This window comes from Schistocerca gregaria, chromosome X (genome assembly GCF_023897955.1).
Source record: "Schistocerca gregaria isolate iqSchGreg1 chromosome X, iqSchGreg1.2, whole genome shotgun sequence".
NCBI lineage: Eukaryota > Metazoa > Arthropoda > Insecta > Orthoptera > Acrididae > Schistocerca > Schistocerca gregaria.
In genome coordinates, this window is record NC_064931.1 from 759,685,500 (window position 1) to 759,707,914 (window position 22,415).

Sequence of the window (22,415 nt, forward strand, 5' to 3'; positions counted from 1 at the left end):
TTACGTGCTCGTGGTCGAAAGAGATTCATTACAGATACATTGCATTGTTTTCATTTCTTACCTGCGCGCATATTTGTATCTGTATTACATTGAAAAAAATCTGCACAACAAACGTTCGGTGGTATGTCGCGTGTATCTCGTCGGAAAACACGCTTGCTCAATTAACTCGCGGTACTTGCATTTGACAACAGCACTTTAATATTCACTCTGAAATTTACCTTTAGTACTGCTCTGTTCTGTCTCGGTTTAATTTTTCCGACAGTGCTAGTTGTACGTTACCAGTGATACACAGCAAAATTGATAGGTTTACTGTCTAAAATTTGGCCGATATTCGTTTCGTGTGTGGTTTCACTAAATGCAGTGGGAGAATGGCACGACCACATTATGTTGATCCGTTTCCGGAGCGACGGCAACAACATCAAAGTTATATTGCTCCGACGTCTACATTAAAAGAGATATTTCTGTACTAGTATGGAAGATGACCGTTCGAGATATGCCAGAAAATCTGATCTGGAAGAGAATGTGTTACATGTGATTAGTGACAAAAGTACCACCAGTAGCCGGCGGGTTTTGCCAGTTCTGAACACAACGGAATAACTGTTTCGATAATCGTATATGAGCAGCTATTGTACCCGTAACATGAACAGTTTTCCTACTTTTGTGTTGTTTACAAACGAGGCCATTTTTATAAGAGAGGCAGATTCCTACGCGACCAAACTGCTGAGGTCATCGGCTTACACATTACGTTATCTGACTTAAACTAACTTACGCTAAGGGCAACACACACACCCATGCCCGAGAGAGGACTCGAACCTCCGACGGGTCAGCAGCGCGAACCGTGGCAAGGCGTCCAAGACCGAACGGCTGCTCCGCGTGGCGAGAGGGCATGTTCTACAGCAGGTGCTGTGTCCTCCGGAAGGTACGGAACATTGGCACACACAGAAAAGCTCCCAGATGCATAATACTCAGACGCAATGAGCTAAGGCCACATCCAGAGAGAGAACCTATTTCATGATTCCGCCTTACGTCACGCAAATAGTTCTCAAGTGGACATCCACCCGCAAAGTGCGGATTCACGTTGACATAACTAGACTCGGAACAGTATCAAGACAACATCAGTAGTCCCTCAAACAACAGCAGGACTGTGTCCACAATAGTCACCCAGAAGAGCCAAACTGACATTTTACAAACGATCGTAGCTTCGTTCACTGGACTCAGGACGGTCAGAGCTACGATAGATCGGTGCAGGTGAATCTTGAACTATTACCGCACACAACATTCATACTACAGGCAATTAATGTAAAGTTTATATTGATCTTCTTTTAAACTCAGCCCTCAGACTAGTGCAAAATACAAAGTATGTCTTTTTCTATTTTCCGAATCACGTTTCGAGACCTATGTGCCATCTTCCGTCGGTCTCGATTTACTTCTGTAAAATAACATTCAAAGTTCAAGGTTTTTTTCTATTATAGGTTTGAAAAACACAACATGTGCCTTTGTTTCAGTTTGTTTCAAATGCTCACTTGAAATTAAGTTACTTGTGGAAACAGCTTGTTCCTATGCCTTTTATCGTTTTGTCATCTCAAAAGAAGACGTGAAGAAATCTGCTTATTTTTTAAATACGTTTTCGTAATTAGTGATTGCGTATGTCAATGTACTTACGTCTTTCGTCCAACTGTGCATCACTAGTGGTTTTTTAATTGTGACTGTGTACACTGTTTTCCACACGTTTTTTCCTGTTTCACTCTCACACATTTTTACACTTTTTCTTACACAAAACAGGATTTGAGGAAACACTTACATCGCCGTACTCTTAGAGCCGCTCATAGTGCTTATTTTGAAAGCTTGGTGAAAAATATTATAGTGTGTCTACAGGTATGGAACTTACGTGAAATGTGTGTGTGATTGAGAAGCAGATGGTTTTAGATGTTCGAGGATGTTTGAATGTTTTACATGGGGAAGTGTCTTTGCATAATTTATTGATTGTTACAGACAGTGTTTTGTTGAAGATTGTTGTATTTTCATTCAAGACTTTCTTTCCCCGTATCAGTGCTTTTTTATGTGGTAGTTCTCCTGTACTGCGAGTTTTTCATAGAGACTATTGATTTCTCTGAGGATCTTGTGATCATTCTCAGTGTTGTGTGAGTGATAGTTTTATTGTATGAGATGATCTGCAGAAGTGGAGCGCATACAGTCACTTTTTAAGGCTCCGACGTGTTCAGAATATCTAATTTCAAAATATCTGCACATTTTGATTAAGTAGACGAATTGGGCACGAACTACAATTTAACTAACAGATTCCTGCAATGGAAAATTTGTTTGTGGATGTGTTATTAGCGTTTAGATTTTTCTTTACTAAGTTGTTTGTGCGGAGTTATATTTGCAGTCATTGTTTCTTCAGAATGTTCCCCAACCTGTGGACATTTTTTTGCTGTGTTCTTCGTAAGGTGTTTCAGGATTCCACTGCGAAAAATATTTAACGTTTAATTATGTCTGTGGTTCGACAGGTGAAATACAACTTTTTTGATGGCTCTACGGTGCACCCGTAACGTCAGAAGCCTCTCTCTTCGCCGTCTTAGTCAGGCTACGCTAGCAGTATCATAGCAGTCTGACGCAGCATGTCACACGACAGGCTAAAAGTATAGATCAGTTACTATCGTAGTGAGAGTTATTATTTGATATTCATATTTTTAATGTTTTTACTGCCTTTAGATGTATTTTAATATGGATAAAGCACGTCTGGATTTTATTTTTTTCGTCGATCTGAAGACTGTTTGCAAGAACCGAAACCGGCAACCACCAAGAATTTATGTCGTTCTTCTGAGGTTTAATAAAAATCTGTTTAAGTAATGCTCACAATGTGCTGGGCATTGTGTCTCCGCGTAATACGAGAATACAGTGTAAGTGATTGAAGATCATATGGCATGAGAAGTACGTTCCGCGCGATGTGTCACTGCCATAGCACGATGAAACTCGGACCATACGTAGAAAGACCTGCTACAGTGTAGTACAACCAAAACTATCATGTTCCACAATATTCGTAGGTACATTACGTACACCAGTATGGTGAGAGGTGGGAGCACCTAATGCAATCATGAACATTGTCGAATATGAACGTTTTGGTGCTTCAGATGTTATAGTGTGGGGAGGCATAATGTAGCATCGCCATATTGATCAAGTATTTGACATTCGACAGTCATTGTTATTAAGACACTGTACTTATTTCCAATGTGCGTATTTTCGTGGAGCATTTGTACCTGACTTCATTTTTACGGATGAGAACGTGCGGCCGTATCGAGCATCGCAAGTGGAGGAGCTGCTGGAAAGAGGAGATATTCGCCAAATGAACTGAGTTGCCGGTTCCCTCGAATTAAATCCCGTTGAGCATATGCTGGAAGCGTCGGGCAGACGTATTACAGCACTTTTACATGCATCAGTGACCAACCAGAAGTTGTCAACTGAGCTGGCGGAGGAATGGAACGCCCTACCACAAGAAATCCATATCAACGTTGTGTTCAGCATGGCCGGCCGGTATGGCCCAGCGGTTCTAGGCGCTTCAGTCTGAAACCGCACGACCGCTACGGACGCAGGTTCGAATCCTGCCTAGATCATGGATGTGTGTGATGTCTTTCGGTTAGTGAGGTTTAAGTAGTTCTAAGTTCTAGGGGACTGATGACCTCAGCTGTTAAGTCCCATAGTGATCAGAGCCATTTGAACCACTTTTTGTTCAGCATGGGAGCACGCTGCAGAGCATATATCGCCCCCCCTTTGGTGATCACACCCTAGTAAGAACCACGTCACCTCTTTTGCGATGGAAAAGGGACCAGCATAATTCGCGGTGACTTCACTATAATTATTGTCTTTGAATAAAAGTGTCGTTTCTGTTCGTCCCATTGCTTATTTCTTTCAGATTTTTCTGTACTGCACTGTAGCAAAATGGTTCAAATAGCTCTGAGTACTATGGGACTTAACAAATGAGATCATCAGTCCCCTAGAACTTAGAACTACGTAAACCTAACTACCCTAAAGAGATCACACACTTCCAGGCCCGAGGCAGGATTCGAACCAGCGACCGTAGCGGCCGCGCGGTTGCAGACTGAAGCGCCTAGAACCGCTCGGACAGACCGGCCGGCGCACTGTAGCAGTTCTTTCTATGTATGGTCCAAGTTTCGTCGAGGTATGTTGCTTGGCAGTGACACATCATACGAAACGTACTTTTGTCTCAATGTTTTGCACATCAGTGTAGTAGCATGCTGACTCTCGTATTCCAGTGAATTTTTGAAAATTGTATAATAAATTCTAATTATACTGCAGTGTTACGTTACGTCCGGGAGAGGTGGTTCGTATTCGGATGGAGCGTATTTCAAATCATCGAGCGACCATCCTCATTTGGGTTTCCCTAAACTGCGTCGGGTGACTGCCCGGATGAGTCATTCAGTAAGATTATGTGCGTCTAGGCGCGCAGTCCGGAACCGTGCGACTGCTACGGTCGCAGGTTCGAATCCTGCCTTGAGCATGGATGTGTGTGATGTCCTTAGGTTAGTTAGGTTTAAGTAGTTCTAAGTTCTAGGGGACTGATGACCATAGCAGTTGAGTCCCATAGTGCTCAGAGCCATTTGAACCATTTTTTTGTGTCATCGCCTTTAAGTCGGCCGCGGTCCGTTAGTATACGTCGGACACGCTTGTCGCTACTATCAGTGATTGCAGACCGAGCGCCGCCACACGGCAGGTCTAGTCTACAGAGACTCCCTAGCACTCGCCCCAGTTGTACAGCCGACTTTGCTAGCGATGGTTTACTGTCTACATACGCTCTCATTTGCAGAGACGACAGTTTAACATAGCCTTCCGCTACGTCATATTCAGTTACTATAATTACTTCAAGAATGTTTTCTGAACAGATAATATTGTCTATCATGTACCGTCAAGATCGACATTCATCATTAATGAATTAAAGTTAAGTAACAAACTAATTACGTCCGCTTTCTGAATTCTCATCTTTGTCATGTCGCAGACCTCACGTCAGCATAGTTCTTCCATCCTCACGCTAGCCTGCTAGAGCTAAAACGCGTGCATTTCGGCCTCCACTCGTAACACGGTGTTGGCTCTTCTGCTAACACAAAAGATTACATTCGCTAGCTTTGTACAACTGCCATAGCGCTTCGTTTCAGATACGTTTGTTAGGATGTTAAAACCTGAGTGTCTCACTGACCTTCCGTAAGGGTTAAAAAAAAGGATTATGGCTAAAAAGGATCTTATACAAAAATAAAGATTAAGTAGTCTTTCACCCATTATGAATGTGTACATTTCACGGCAGATTATAACTGCCTAAGATAAAAGAGCATATAAAGTGTTCGCAATATTCTATCAAATATCTACGAGGGCTGAAATTTTAACAAGGCGCCCCTCCCTCCCATCTCTCACTCTTTCATTTCTTTCTTGTCTCTATGTACATTTCCAGTTCTGCGGAGACTCTCCTGAAACTTGTCTGAACTGATAGGTCGAAATAAGAGAACAGAAAAAGGTAACAGTATATCCTAAGGCGGCATCGTAAAGACAGTATTTGATTCAAAGAATTGTTATTGCTTTCTCCGTCTGGAACTTACTGCAACTAATTAAAGAGAATTGTCTTTAATTGGTTGCAGGAAGTTTAAGAAGGAAAAACCAACAATAATTGATTTTAACAGTTGCTGTGGAGGATGGTCATGCAGACAAAACACATTGTAGTGAAGTGATTTTCAGAACAGAAAGATACTGTCAGAAGCCGCCTTCGGATATCGAAATGAACAGCTACGGCAAAAACTTAGGATACGGGTTTCAGTTATTCCTCAACACATAGGTTAAGTCTATCATATCGTTTGCCGGAGGTATAAATGAACGTTGCGAATTTACTGTGTCTCACCTCAGCCGTGCAAGTAGCAGTAATATAGATAATTTTTTACAATGTTTGTTGTCATCTACAGCATAAATGACCATGACTGCATCATCAAAATTCCGAATTTTTTTCGTCAGGGGTAAAATTCTCTCACAAATCAATCAAGAACGAAAGACATTTTCGACATGGTATCTGCCGGATACTGTTTCAGTTATTAACTGAACTACTTAATATGGGCACTAAATAGCACGTCTTGAGGACTGTATTCCAATTCAGTGAACATAATTTTTCGATAAGGCACACGTTTGTGTCGGATGTCCCTGTGAAATTTCTGTAGCCATGTGTGGAAGTCTAACAGCCTGCACTCCTTATGCCGAATGATATCATCGCTGATGATCTGCTTTTGTTCATAATTCAGTTCGAATCCCCAAGGAAGATGAACGCTTATAATATGAATGAGGAGCACCTTACTAGTATACGAATTATGAACAGTCTTTGTCTTTAATAACGAAAAAATCACGTGAAATTGGACATTGTTCCGTTACAGTCCTTGTACCTAACGTCCCGTAACACCGAGAGTTAATAATTTCCGCCCACGTTGTTTTAGATGTCTTTATGCTTCGGTTTAGTCTCGCAACATGAAGCTTCCTCTAGCTAGCGCATGTTTACATTGTCTCGTCACGGGATCGCACATTAGTTCTTGCGATCTGTTTTCCATGTTTTCTATTAATCACTCTTAGCGAAAGTCGACATACTCTTTGCAAAATATCACAGCCAAAACTTTTCTGTGTTTATACTGGCTGCGTTTAACGATGGCGTAAGCACTCATTTCTCAGGCCACTGCAGAAATCCATGGAAGTGGAAACAGAACATAAACATCTTTTCTCGTTGGTCACATTCCAGTAATAAGAATTCATATCTCCACCAGAATTCGAACGCACTACATTTTTAACGTCGTCAGCCGTGGAATGGATGATAAACTTTAACGATGATCGATACTGAAGAATATATTAATAATTATTAAGCAAAACCTGCAGAATCTTGCAGATTCAGTGTAGTGGAATACCGAAATTCAAAAATGAAATTGGCGAGGTGACTGTTCCACTTAAAATAATTCGCCTTTGGAAGATTTAGTTAAATTAGCCAATTAGTTTGAAAAAAACAGGGGTGTCAACTGAACTATCTTCGAAACAATGTTCGGGTTGCTTCGTCTGCAGAAAATCTTAAAAAAAATCACTATAGGAAATCCTTTACAGAAAGCTCAAAAATATGACAATGGGGATCAACAACGACGTAATTTGACGGAATCGTGTACTTATTACAACTGAAAACAATGATCCAATATCTATCTAAACAATTAAACAGTAGATTAAAGCCCTTTATGTTCATTTGACTGGGAAATCCTAAAGCTAGTTTAAAAGTAAATTTCCAATATGTAAAGCAGAGTCATGTCTAGCCTACCGCAGTCATCCATGAAACGTCGAAGTGCAACCATCATCCAAAAACCTGGAACTCCTTAACTGGCAAAGGAAAGGACCATGTTGAGAATAACAAAGGAACGAAGCAGGTGCGGAACATAGATCGCAGTGGTTTAGAATGTTTTATGGAATCTGTTATGGAATTAAAATCAAAGTGGACGGTCTTATAGGGTGAAGAATTGACGAAACATTGGATATGGATGTTCTTTGCTGGATTGGTAGTAGTAGGTAATGCCTTAGACGACGTTATAATAAAAAGTGGGTAGATCGGATAGAAAAACATACATACCATAACTGAATAGACGTCTGTATTGATATCATCATCTTCATTCTACTCCGCAAGCCACCATATCGTGCATGGAAGAGTGAACCTCGTACTACTTCTGACCATTCCCTTTCCTGTTCTACTCGCAAATGAAGCGACTGAGAAACAACTTTCTATATGCCTCCTTGCGAGCCCTAATTTATGTTACCGTATCTTCACAGTCCTTACGCGAAATGCACTTCAGCGGCAGAAGAATCGTTCTGTAGTCAGCCGCAAATGCGGTTCTTTAAATTTTATCAATAATGTCTCGCGAAAAGATTGACTTCCCTCCAGGAATTCCCATTTGAGTTTACGAATAATCTCCGTAATACTCTCGTGTTAATCGAAACTACTGGGAAGAAATGTAGCATCATGTCTCTGAACTGCCTCGTTGTCTTCCTACACTCCGACCTGGTGGGGATCCCAAACACTATAGAAGTACTCAAAAATCAGTCTTACTAGTGTTCAATGCGCAGTCGCCTTTGTAGATGAGATCCACTTCTCCAGAATTATTCCAATGAACTGGAGTCGACCATTCGCCTTCATATCTACAGTCTTTACGCGCTCGTTGCAATTCACGTCGCTTTCCTGCGTTACTCCAAATATTCAACCATCGTGATGGTGTTAAGCAGCATACACTAATGCAACATGCGGACATTATGGAATTGTTTTTCCCCATTCTACTTAAATTTTCTACATTTACAGCAAGCTGCCATCCATCGCTGAGTAGAAACTGTAAGTCATGCTGTATTTTCCTACAGTCAGTCAACGACGACACTTCTCCGAACACAACAGTCGCAGATAGCTACTCACGCTCTCCATCAAATCATTGACATATACAGCGTGGTCCATTGATCGTGACCGAGCCAAATATCTCACGAAATAAGCGTCAAACGAAAAAACTACAAAGAACTAAACTTGTCTAGCTCAAAGGGGGAAACCAGATGGCGCTATGGTTGGCCCGCTAAATGGCCCTGCCATAGCTCAAACGGATATCAACTTTTTTTTTTTAATAGAAACCCCCATTTTTATTACATATTCGTGTAGTGCTTTGAACCAGATGGCGCTGTAATAGTCACAAATACATGGCTCACAATTTTAGACCAACAGTTGGTAAGAGGTAGGTTTTTTAAAATAAAATACAGAACGTAAGTACGTTTGAACATTTTATTTCGGTTGTTCCAATGTGATACATGTACCTTTGTGAACTTATCATTTCTGAGAACGCATGCTGTTACAGCGTGATTACCTGTAAATACGGCATTAATTAAATAAATGCTCAAAATTATGTCCGTCAACCTCAATGCATTTGGCAATACGTGTAACGACATTGCTCTCAACAGCGGGTAGTTCGCATATGCATTGACAATGCGCTGACGCATGTTGTCAGGCGTTGTCGGTGGATCACGATAGCAAATATCCTTCAACTTCCCCCAGAAAGAAGTCGGGGGACGCCAGATCCGGTGAACGTGCCGGCCATGGTATGGTGCTTCGACGACCAATCCACCTGTCATGAAATATACTATTCTATACCGCTTAAACTGCACCCGAGCTATGTGCCGGACATCCATCATGTTGGAAGTACATCGCCATTCTGTCATGCAGTGAAACATCTTGTAGTAACATCGGTAGAACATTACGTATGAAATCAGCATACATTGCACCATTTAGATTGCCATCGATAAAACGGGGGCCAATTATCCTTCCTCCCATAATGCCGCACCATACATTAACCCGCCAAGGTCGCTGATGTTCCATTTGTCGCAGCCATCGTGGATTTTCCGTTGCCCAGAAGTGCATATTATGCTGGTTTACGTTACCGCTGTTGGTGAATGACGCTTCATCGCTAAATAGAATGCGTGCAATAAATCTGTCATCGTTCGTCTGCTACTGATGTGCGGATTAGCCGCGACAGCAGCTAAAACACCTACTTGGGCATCATCATTTGTTGCAGGTCGTGGTTGACGCTTCACATGTGGCTGAACACTTCCTGTTTCCTTAAATTACGTAACTATCCGGCGAACGGTCCGGACACTTGGATGATGTCGTCCAGGATACCGAGTAGCATACATAACACACGCCCGTTGGGCATTTTGATCAGGATAGCCATATATCAACACGATATCGGCCTTTTCCGCAATTGGTAAATGGTTCATTTTAACACGAGTAATGTATCACGAATCAAATACCGTTCGCACTGGAGGAATGTTACGTGATACCACGTACTTATACGTTTGTGACTATTACAGCGCCATCTATCATAAAGCGAAAAAAGTGGTCCAACTAAAACATTCATATTTCTTTACCTACTACATGAATATGTAATGAAAATGGGGGTTCCTATTTTTAAAAAACGCAGTTGATATCCGTTTGACCTATGGCAGCGCCATCTAGCGGGCCACCCATAGCGCCATCTGGTTTCCCCCTTCAAGCTAGGCAAGTTTCGTTCTTTGTAGTTTTTTGGTTTGATGCTTATTTCGTGAGATATTTGGCCCGGTCACTATCAATGGACCACCCTGTATGGAGAACATGAGCGGTCCTGACACACTTGTCTCTGAAAAACACCTACCGTCCAAAACAACGCAATGGGTTTCAATTAATTGAAAAGTCTTGGAGCCACTTATTCCGTATTCTCGGACCTTTATTTGACTGCAGTGAGGCACTGGTCAAATGGTTTCCGGAAATCTAGGAATACGAAACCTACCGGTTGCCGTTCATCCATGTTTCGCAGGTCATCGTGTGAGAGTTTCACGCGTGCGATACTTTCTAAATCCGTGTCGATTTTTTGAGGAAAGTTCTTCTTTCTCAATGAACTTGATTATATTCGTATCTACACTACTGGCCATTGAAACTGCTACACCACGAAGGTGACATGCTACAGACGCGAAATTTAACCGACAGGAAAAAGATGCTGTGATATGCAAATGATTAGCTTTTCAGAGCATTCACACAAGGTTGGCACAGGTGGCGACACCTACAACGTGCTGACAAACACAAACAGCAGTTGACCGGTGTTGCCTGGTGCAACATTGTTGTGATGCCTCGTGTAAAGAGGAGAAATGCTTAACATCACGCTTCCGACTTTGATAAAGGTCGGATTGTAGCCTATCGCGCGATTGCGGTTTATCGTATCGCGACATTGCTGCTCGCGTTGGTCGAGACCCGATGACTGTTAGCAGAATATGGAATCGGTGGGTTTAGGAGGGTAATTCGGAACGCCGTGCTGGATTCCAACGGCCTCGTATCACTAGCAGTCGACATGGCAAGCATCTTATCCGCATGGCTGTAATGGACCGTGCAGCCACGTCTCGATCCCTGAGTCAACAGATGGGGACGTTTGCAAGAGAACAACCATCTGCACGAACAGTTCCACGACGTTTGCAGCAACATGGACTATCAACTCGGAGACCATGGCTGCGGTTACCCTTGTCACTGCATCACAGACAGGAGCGCCTGCGATGGTGTACTAAACGACGAATGGCAAAACGTTATTTTTTTTGGATGATCTAGGTTCTGTTTACATTATCATGATGGTCGCATCCGTTTTGGGGGACATCGCGGTGATCGCACGGTGGAAGCCTGTATTCGTCATCGCCATACTGGCGTATCACCCCTCGTGACGTCATGGGGTGTCATTGGTTACACGTCTCGGTCACCTCTTGTTCGCATTGACGGCACTTTGAACAGTGGATGTTACACTTCAGATGTGTTACGACCCGTAGCTCTACCCTTCATTCGATCCATGCGAAAACCTACATTTCAGCAGGATAATGCACGACCGCATGTTGCAGGTCCTGTAGGGCCTTTCTGGATACAGAAAATGTTCGAATGCTGCCCTTGCCAGGACACTCTCCAGATCTCTCATCAACTGAAAAAGTCTGGTCAATGGTAGCCGAGCAAGTGGCTCGTCACAATACGCCAGTCACTACTCTTGATGAACTGTGGTATCGTGTTGAAGCTGCATGGGCAGCTGTACCTCTACACGCCATCCAAGCTCTATTTGACTCAATGCCCAGGCGTATCAAGGCCGTTATTACGGCCAGAGGGGGTTGTTCTGGCTACTGATTTCTCAGGATCTATGCACCCAAATTTTGTGAAAATGTAATCACATGTCAGTTCTAGTATAATGTATTTGTCCGATGAATACTAGTTTATCATTTGCATTTCTTCTCGGTGTAGCAATTTTAATGGCCTGTAGTGTATAATACAGGGTGTTTCAAAAATGACCGGTATATTTGAAACGGCAATACAAACTAAACGATCAGCGATAGAAATACACCGTTTGTTGCAATATGCTTGGGACAACAGTACATTTTCAGGCAGACAAACTTTCGAAATTACAGTAGTTACAATTGTCAACAACAGATGGCGCTGCGGTCTGGGAAACTCTATAGTACGATATTTTCCACATATCCACCACGCGTAAGCAATAATATGGCGTCGTCTCTGAATGAGATTACCCGAAACCTTTGACAACGTGTCTGGCGGAATGGCATCACATGCAGATGAGATGTACTGCTTCAGCTGTTCAATTGTTTCTGGATTCTGGCGGTACACCTGGTCTTTCAAGTATCCCCACAGAAAGACGTCACAGGGGTTAATGTCTGGCGAATAGGGAGGCCAATCCACGCCGCCTCCTGTATGTTTCGGATAGCCCAAAGCAATCACACGATCATCGAAATATTCATTCAGGAAATTAAAGACGTCGGTCGTGCGATGTGGCTGGGCACCATCTTGCGTAAACCACGAGGTGTTCGCAGTGTCGTCTAAGGCAGTTTGTACCGCCACAAATTCACGAAGAATGTCCAGATAGCGTGATGCAGTAATCGTTTCGGATCTGAAAAATGGGCCAATGATTCCTTTGGAATCCCGAGGCCGCTGTTGGATCACCTGCTGCACTAGCTGCGTGTTGCCCTCTGTGGTTGCCGTACACGGTCGCCCTACCTTTCCAGCACGTTCATCCGTCACGTTCCCAGTCCGTTGAAATTTTTCAAACAGATCCTTTATTGTATCGCTTTTCGGTCCTTTGGTTACATTAAACCTCCGTTGAAAACTTCGTCTTGTTGCAACAACACTGTGTTCTAGGCGGTGGAATTCCAACACCAGAAAAATCCTCTGTTCTAAGGAATAAATCATGTTGTCCACAGCACACTTGCACGTTGTGAACAGCACACGCTTACAGCAGAAAGACGACGTACAGAATGGCGCACCCACAGACTGCGTTGTCTTCTATATCTTTCACATCACTTGCAGCGCCATCTGTTGTTGAAAATTGTAACTACTGTAATTTCGAAAGTTTGTCCGCCTGAAAATGTACTATTGTCCCAAGCATATTGCAACAAACGGTGTATTTCTATCGCTGCTCGTTTAGTTTTTATTGCCGTTTCATATATACCGGTCATTTTTGAAACACCCTGTATATCCGGCAAGAGATGACAAATAACTGATGCTACTATTGCTACTACTGACGATGATGATCACGACGATGATAACTATCCATGCGAAACGCAGTAAATATCTTGTCCAGCATCGGGAAGAGTTTGAAGTTTTACGCTATCTGTCTTATCAGAAGTATTGTGTCAAGTGGGGAGATGGGACCTGTGGTACATACTCGTAGCTTGTGGCTGGCCACGAACGTAGCGGCGGAATCCACCCAGGCGAAGACAGCCGAAATGAAGTTATAAAAACGAGCCGACTGCGAGTAAAGAATTTAACAGGGCGCCTTTATGAGCAGAGCAACAGTGGCCGTCCCGGTGACTAATGAATCGTCGGCGACTTAAATACTTGTACTTTGACCGCAACTAAGCCACTCGGGCACTTGTTCACTCACGAATATATTCTTCCCGCTTTATGTCGGCAGCCAGTTGGAGCTCATAACATTCCGTCTTACTCGCCTTATCTGATGGATCAGTTATTTGCATCGCTCGCTACCCAGTAGTCGATTCACCGTGTCTCTTCCTTTGTTCCGTTTGCTCCTTTTACTTTTGCTTCGCTTTTGCTGTCGCTCCTTTTCAAGTATATCGCGCGGATCTCGGCGTGTCCGCCCGCTCTGATTCACGCGCAGTGGGCCTCGCCTAATAGTGCGGCGCCGAGATCTGACTCGGCGATTAGGGATGGCCCGGCTCCCTCTCGGTGCCCGCGGCAGTACATTCCACTCCCTCCTCTACGTTATGCCGAGCAATAAACGTCGCGAGCTCGTTTCGGCCGTGTGCCGGGGTATTAGAATGCGCACCCCGAAAACATTACCGTATTTTAATCATTTTATTGTCATTGGCAGTCGATATAGTAAACACGGCGACGGCTTCATCTACCTGCGTTTTTCCAGAGGTGTCTTCGTATGTTCCACAGACTTATATTTGGTATATTTCGAATTGCTGCCTACCGTGGGCTTAACGACCTTAGGGGCAGCAAACATTTTCTGAGACGTGTCGTGCGTTTTGTCCGGATGTTAGCTAGCGTAATCGTTGGATATTCAACAGTTTTCTGTATCTGACGCTACAGCAAATGTGTTACCTCAGCCTTCCTTTCCCAACGTTAACATCGTGAATACGGATGTCGTTGACCTCATTACAGATGAAGAGTCTCTACGGTTTCGTCAGAAGTAGGTGAGCCACTTCTCCGTTAAGAACCTATGCTGTCATTACTTATTACAGCATACAGAACTAACCAAATGCCTCTAACAACAGTTCTCTTCAGTTCAGTCACAACACTGAAACCAGACGTTCATTCCATTTTGAGTTAGCTACTGTGTAAATTATAATAATAATAATAATAATAATAATAATACACCGAAGCGACACAGCAACTGGTGTAGGCATGCGTATTCAAACACAGAGGTATAAACAGGCAGAATACGGAGCTGCGGTCAGCAACGCCTATACAGGCTGTTACAAAAAGGTATTTGCGGAGAGTATTTGCGGTGTGAGCACTTCAGAAAATGAGAGAACATGACGATTGGTTGTCTAAAGTGTAGTGGACCTGTGAAGCCCACTACACACTCCGAGGGTCTGTCAACGAGCACAACTGCCGAATATGAGTTACCAAAAATCCTAGAACTCTCATGGAAACACCACTGCACGACGAGAAAGTCACAGTCTGGTGTGAATTTACCACATCAGTCGACATCGGTCAATTTTTCTTTAAGGAAATGCGGGGTGTTGCTCTTCAAACTGTTCAGCGTGTCAGATCCGAGGTAACCCGATACGTAACAGAATCGCATCATCCCTAGCCTGGATGATAAACATCTGCTGGAAGGTAAAATTTCTATGTAGGACAACGCTGAACACCGTATTGCTACACGTGGGGAAGATCTCTTGCGCACGTCGTTTGGTGAGGTTCGCTTGATGACCATCATGCTTGGTTTCTCGGATCCCCAGACTTAATCCGTGTGATTTTTGGTTGTGGGGTTACCTGAAGTCACAGGTCTACTCGATCGTCTGACCCCATTAGGGAAGCTAAATGACTACTTCCGACGGTAATTTCTCACCATACCTACTGACATGCTGTACGGTGTTGTTCACGACATTGTCTCTCGACTACAGGTATTGTTGATGACTGACGGCCGACATGTTCAGCATTTTTTACAAAGAACATCGTCTTTGCTAAACATATCAATTGTTATGTTGATTACTGCTTTTGTATCATATGGTCGCCATGTGCTAGTCATCTTGCACCTTTTTTTCCAATAAAACCCTACATTATTTCAAGCATGTGTGTCAATTTTTACCTGTCTACCTACATTATTCCGCGAAGTATTGATTTTTCAAATGTAACAGACTGTTGGGTCGCCCAGTAGAAGCGCCGTTGCACTTAAGTTGGGTTTCGTATTGTGTACTGTAGCAGCTGAGCGTAAAAGTTACACTTGATAATGGCTCTATAAAAAGAATGTAGACTGGTGGAAGTGGAAAGTGAACGCTTTGACCGCACGTTACCAAAAAGATATACCGATATTTCCATGTCTGTGGAATATGTTGATTAAAATATGTTGTGTCTGCTTCGTCCAACACGGACACCTCTCCAGGCATCTCGTCTCGCGTTGCAATTCGTATGTTGGCACCAGTCATTCCCAGTAAAACCGCAAAAAACAGCTACACACCAACCGACGGCCGACCAACGGACACATCCTCCTCCAGCCAGTGAAGGCAGTTCCGCTATTGAACAGGCCGCCGCAAGTTATCATCAGCCCACTTCTATCAGTCCCTCTAGACCCTGGGACGCCATGCAGTCCTCATCGACTTCCTCATCCATTTACCTTCCCCCACAAGGAACCCTTACCAAATCATCAAACTCCCGCTTCTCTTCACTTACATTGAACACCTCCAAACAATCTGCACCATCCACAAACTCGACTCTAATAATTTTATCGTTTCCACTCCATTTTCCAATGCTCATATGCTGCCACGCCTTTACCAACACATCCCACCAACCTTCCACCTACACTTCCGCCACGAAATCACCTAAATGAACTGCAACCATGACCCCCTTCCAGATCATAAACTCCACCCAACATTTACCCATCCTACCAGCTATAGGCCCATATCATCCACCCCACACTAGCAGGGCTTCTTCACCCTCCACACCCCACTTTTCACAACATGTATTAGTGTCACCAGTTCCCCCCTATACTCCACCCCCTACTTCGTCCCCCCAGCCACATCTACCCCGTCTCTGCTATACGCCATTCCTCCATCCTTATACCATCACATTCCTACCCTCCTCACTGGACAACCCTTTCCCTTCAACAAGTGACTCCCTATCCAATGGCAGGTCTTTCCAGTTTCTAGTGACGTTAAACTACGTATTTTAATCTTTTAAATATCAGTGTTTCGGCAACACGCTTTAAATGTTTGAAATTTGCGCTTCTTGTGTTTCATTTTGCCTTTTATTACTACTGTTCTCAACTACCAGTGCAAGAAGTCATCTATCGTATGTTTAAAAACTTTCATTTTATTTTGCATCTTTAAAAAGTTTTAAATTCAGTGTAAATACATCCGTTATCTGTTCCTTGTTTCCTTTTCGTCTAATTTCCGTACTGCCGGCAGCTCATCTCTTCCCACTCCCTTCCGCCCATATGGGGCACGAGGGAAAGAAATAGCAATAAAGAAAACATGCGAGTAGTCCGTCTCCCTCTCGCAGTGATGCAGTCTTGCGAACTTTGCTACGGATTATGACGCTTTGGATATTGTGACTGGGTCTACCTGCACCTATCTTCTTGTAACCCTTTGAGTTAAGTAAACGATTTTTACCTAACTGTTGTGCCTTCATCCTCCGCTTTCTTCCTTAGAACCAACGCATCGTTACAGGATCCAACACAAGCTATTACCATCTTTAGAACTTTGATAAATAAACAATCAGGACTGTGGGTTGAGATATCACGTCACCCTCCCTAGTTTACCACTGGTACTCTGCCATAGACAACAGAAACTTGTATAGTGTAGAGAGAGAGTGTGTATGTTCAGCAAAGAGTCTCGCTTCTGTTAGTTGTGGTCAGATTAAATCTATTTTTCCGTACGTGACCTAGTAAAAGATCATACGAAGCATCGAGCTATCGGATATGACAGGAGGAATGATTTGTTAATTACTGAATGGAGGCTGAATGCTCACCAGTATGTGCTGAATGAAAGCTGAATCATTTAAAACCTGTTATGTGATGAAATTCTCCATAAAGTTCGATAAATATCGAACTGGTGATTCTTGGTGTAACAATTTCCATTTACGTCAGTGTAGTTGTGTGATTAGGAGAAGGTACTTCAAATTCAGATGGCTCTGAGCACTATGGGACTTAACTTCTGAGGTCATCAGTCCCCTGGAACTTAGAACTACTTAAACCTAACTAACATAAGGACATCACACACGTCCATACCCGAGGCAGGATTCGAATCTGCGACCGTAGCGGTCGCGCAGTTCCAGACTGTAGTGCCTAGAACCCCTCGGCCACACCGGCCGGAATAGGAGGTACTGATAAATATTACAGAATGGAAAAAATTGACATTATTCAACAAATTTGTGGCGGTGGTGCCCACTCCGAAGAAGAGTTAGCTGTTTTAATTGTGTGAGGAGGCATAACTCACTGCTGGTTGCGATCCTGTAATATGTCTGTAGACTTCTTAGAGCATATCTAGTAAAATATTTTCCCTACAGAATAGGTATGGAACTAATCGTGGTCTAATATTTTCACTGCCTGTAACAGAGTTTAGCGTTTAAAAGAGACACTCCATTTACTGGAAGGTGACCTGTTGCATCTTAACTGAATGGATGTTTTATATATGAGGTACTTCGTTGTTGTTCGTGTGTGTGTTGTCTTTGACGATATTATAGTCCGTATGTTTTGCAGTAAAAGAATAGAAGGAATCGTAGGTTAGAATAAAATATTTTGCTTCTTACAGGATAGCCTGCGTATGCAAACTTACGTAAAGTAATCAAATACTGCCTTGACATTTATAGCTTCTTTTAATGTTTCTCATTTAAGTACTTTTTTAATTTGTTAGAATTCCTAAGAAACATGTCCGTAGAACGAACGTTTTCAAGTAAATGCTATGCTTCCGCTGTCTGACTTTAAAGGCTACTGAACTGAAACAAAAATTAATGAATGCACAACATAACACAACGTGCGACGCTTTAAAAAGCCAGTAAGTCGTAAACAGATGTGGTTTTACTTTTTCATTTTGACAGTGGTTTGAATCTGTATATTTTAAGGTTAACAAGACTATTTCCTGCACCTCTGGAACATCTGAGAACTCTGTGAAAGTTTCAGGGTTTTTTTACCTTTACGCTTTGCGTCTGTCCGGTACAATAAAGCGATAACAACAAACGCAGCAGTTAAGTGTTCCTCCTTTCGCCACGAGAGTGCTGTAAATTTAAAACTAAAATGTCTCGCGTTAAATTTGCCCCTGATGTAATCGGAGCGCTACCTCCATCTTTTGCAGGGAAGAATAAAAATTAAGTTACTGCCATTTTTACCACTTTCTGTGTGTGAGCTTGTCTGTTTGCGTACTCTAATATCAACTGGTTTTAGCATGTACCAGAAATTTTTGCCGGAGGTTAAGCACGTCATTTCTATTAAATTACTGGCTTTCAGCTATAAACTGTTTACTGGAATATGTAATTATAGGTGCTAAAATATCAATACCTGCGTGTTCGGCGAAAGATGGCAAAGAAGTCACGGCGTTCTGGTGAAAATAAACTATCGCCTGAGCTTCTTCTTGTAGCGTCTTCTAGAAACTGACCGTGAGCGTTCAGGTCGGGTTACAGAAAGTGAATATAGGTAAGTAAACAAAATTAAAACCGAAACATAACAATGACGACTGATTTTATACGCAGCTAGAAATTAAAGTACACCGACCTGATGGTGTACACAGGGGGGCGCGCACAGCATTAGTGATCACTATGAAGGACCACCGAAAGTTTCACATATTTGTGTGAGAAAGTTATGCCAGTACATGAGGAATTTGGAAAGGGGACGTGATTGCGGATCTGTAATCGAGCATTCCGTCTTCAGGCCACAAGTGGCCCATCGGGAAAATCCGACCGCCGTGTCATCCCCAGCTGAGGATGCGGTTAGGAGGAGCATGTGGTCAGCACACCGCTCTCCCGGTCGTTATGATGGTTTTCTTTGACCGGATCCGCTGCTGTTCGGTCGAGTAGACTGCCTAATCTCTTCTGCAGTTTGTATAATATTGACACCAAAGTTATGAGACACCCTGTACTATTACACTTTGACAATCTGTCAAGGGGCAAAGCTCAAGGAGTGGAAGATTTTGTGTACTACGTGGAAGGGGAAAGAAGAGGACGAAACGAGAAGGAACTCGTGGAGTTGTCTAAGATCAGAGATTGTTACATAAGACACTGTGAAATCTGTAGACTAGATAGATGCTACTGTAGACTTTTTTTTCTCGCGGGACGCAGAGTATTCAGTAAGACAATTTCCGACGCCTCGTTCGTATGTTATCATGCCGAGCACAGACTGCCCTGGGTGCACAATTTTGGGGTGGGTAATGAATCGTTCAGCAGCGTAGGTCAGCGCTGATCTCACTCCAACCACCAACGTGTATTGCTCCTCTTCGGCCAACGATCCTGTTGCACTTTTCATATGTACCCTGTCTTACATGCAAGTTTTCATTTTGCTCTCACAGAAATAGAACGTGTTGCACCACTCTGATATTTATCAAACTTTATGGAGACATGCATAACACAACGGATTAAACTTCAGTTCTACTCGAAATTGGTGTTCACACTCGATATCAGTGTAAGCTGCGGTCCCCACGCTCCCGAATGTGTAATCGTTGTAGCCTACTTACTACGAATGTCAATGTGAGGAATTTTTGCTTTGCCTGAGAAACATAATGTATCACTTCACGAAAACTACTGGTCGGAGGCTGGTACGGAAGTATACATCTTCCCGTCATATCCCAGGCATGCTCTAAGGGTGACAAATGAGGCAACTGAGCAGGCCAGTCAAGAATCTGTACATTACCCAGGTCGTTTGTAGTGTCAACTACAGCGCTGTGTCTTGCATAATTCTGCTGAAATATGTCATGAAATGTATGATAGATGGATTTATCATTCTTCACACACACTGGAGAGCATTCAGCCTCCCTTCAACAATTACCAAATAAGTCATGTTGTGGCATCCAACACCTCAGAACACCATGATTCCAATTGTTGGAAAAGCACGGGCATCGAGAATTGCTGATTCCTCTGACCTACCGACAGATCGCATACGGTCTGAAACCACATAAACATCCAAACTCACCACTTAACACCCCAGCATGCCACTCAATGTGATAGTTGACCTTGGGTGTACGTCAGTCTCTGTTGCCTATCGATATTAACACAGTTTCCAGTAATGTTTTCCTGATGGTTCTTCCTGATATTCTGCTTATACTGTATTCTAGGATTTCCTGAACCCGAAAACTTCCAGTAGCGTTAGATACAGTCGTACAATCACGCCATGCTTCATCTTTCGGAATGGTATTATAGCAGGATAATGCACGACCGTATCCTTTCTGGATACTGAAAATGTTCAACTGCTGCCCTGGCCAGGACACTCTCCAGATCTCTCATCAACTGAAAACGTCTGGTCAATGGTGGCCGAGCAACTGGCTCGTCACAATACGCCAGTCACTACTCTTAATGAACTGTGGTATCGTGTTGAAGCTGCATGGGCAGCTGTACCTATACACGCCATCCAAGCTCTGTTTGACTCAATGCCCAGGCGTATCAAGGCCGTTATTACGGCCAGAGGTGGTTGTTCTGGGTACTGATTTCTCAGGATCTATGCACCCAAATTGCGTTAAAATGTAATCACATGTCAGTTCTAGTATAATATATTTGTCCAATGAATACCCGTTTATCATCTGCATTTCTTCTTGGTGTAGCAATTTTAATGGCCAGTAGTGTATTTTGATCGCCCCCTTACACCTTTGCTTCGTCACAAATGGTCATAAGGAAGGCACGCTCTACGAATGTAAGCTTCGAGTATTGTCTAAGTGATTAATGACGTGCATCACCTGAGTCCTCAACAATAATTGTTGTTCCAGAATGAGATTTTCACTCTGCAGCGGAGTGTGCGCTGATATGAAACTTCGTGGCAAATTAAAACTGTGTGCCCGACCGAGACTCGAACTCGGGCAAACAGTTTTAATCTGCCAGGAAGTTTAATAATTGTTGTGCTGACATTCAGGTGAGGTTGACCACATTGCGTGTTAAGACTGGCGAGCATTTTTCGGAACGTCGGTGTAACTGTATCTGTGTAGACCGACAGGTGTGAAGCGTCTGAGGTAGCCAGCAGCCCTTCCTCTCCCTTCCCGCAATGCAGTTCTCCAATTCCCGTGCGTGAGCCGAAGGGGGCAGTTTCCAAACGAATTATAGCCCATCGATTCCGAGCCACGTGGCGCAGAACTAACTTCCCAAAGTCATGTACGGTGTGACTATTTCGAGTCTCAGCTCCAACAACCTGGTTACGATTTTCTCCGCTGTTTTCGGTGGCTACATAATAGCTCTAGAGCGGTTCCTTAATAAAGGTTCTCCAGATTCTTTTTTGTAAGCACCAGAAAAGCTCCTGACGGATTGTTACGTTTCTAGCGACCTACTGTAGATCTAGGGATTTCCTCGATTACTGACGATATTTGGTCCTGTAGTGGTCAGTATTGTGTATTGTGTGATTTAGCAATTTTTCTACTCTTGACGGAGCAACGCTCACCTGGATAGCATATGTGAGCTTAAATCCATTCTCAAGTTCCCCGAAATAACTTTCTTAAAGAAAGTGATTAGGTGGTCAACGTGACGGAAATAATGTAGTAAGGCGAAAAAAGTGTACCTAATAATGTAAATTTCTGTCAGCAGCTTAATAGAAGCTAGAATAGAGCCCAAAGCGGTTTCAAAAACTGAAGAAAGGCTGAAATAATTGAGAGATATTTACACAAATTTTGTAGAGGTGAAGAGAGAAAGATGTTTTCGTTTTGTGCCGTGCCTTCTTACTCATAAAAACAAATTATTACCAATATCCTCCTGTCGATGAGGAGATGTGACCCAGAATGTTAGTTGGTTTGTGAAGCCTGTTGAGGTGACATACTGGCGTATACAGGGTGGTAAGGAAGTCTGAAAAGCTTGTAAGTGTGTTGCAAGGAAGGTTCTGTTGCGAAGTAATTATTTTAAAAAACCGGTACGTTGGGCCGTTTCCGAGTTAACGGGCATTGAAGTTACCGAATCAGACCGTTGCCCGTGCGAATTCAAGTACTTCCCGGTGCTAAAATGCGGTAAT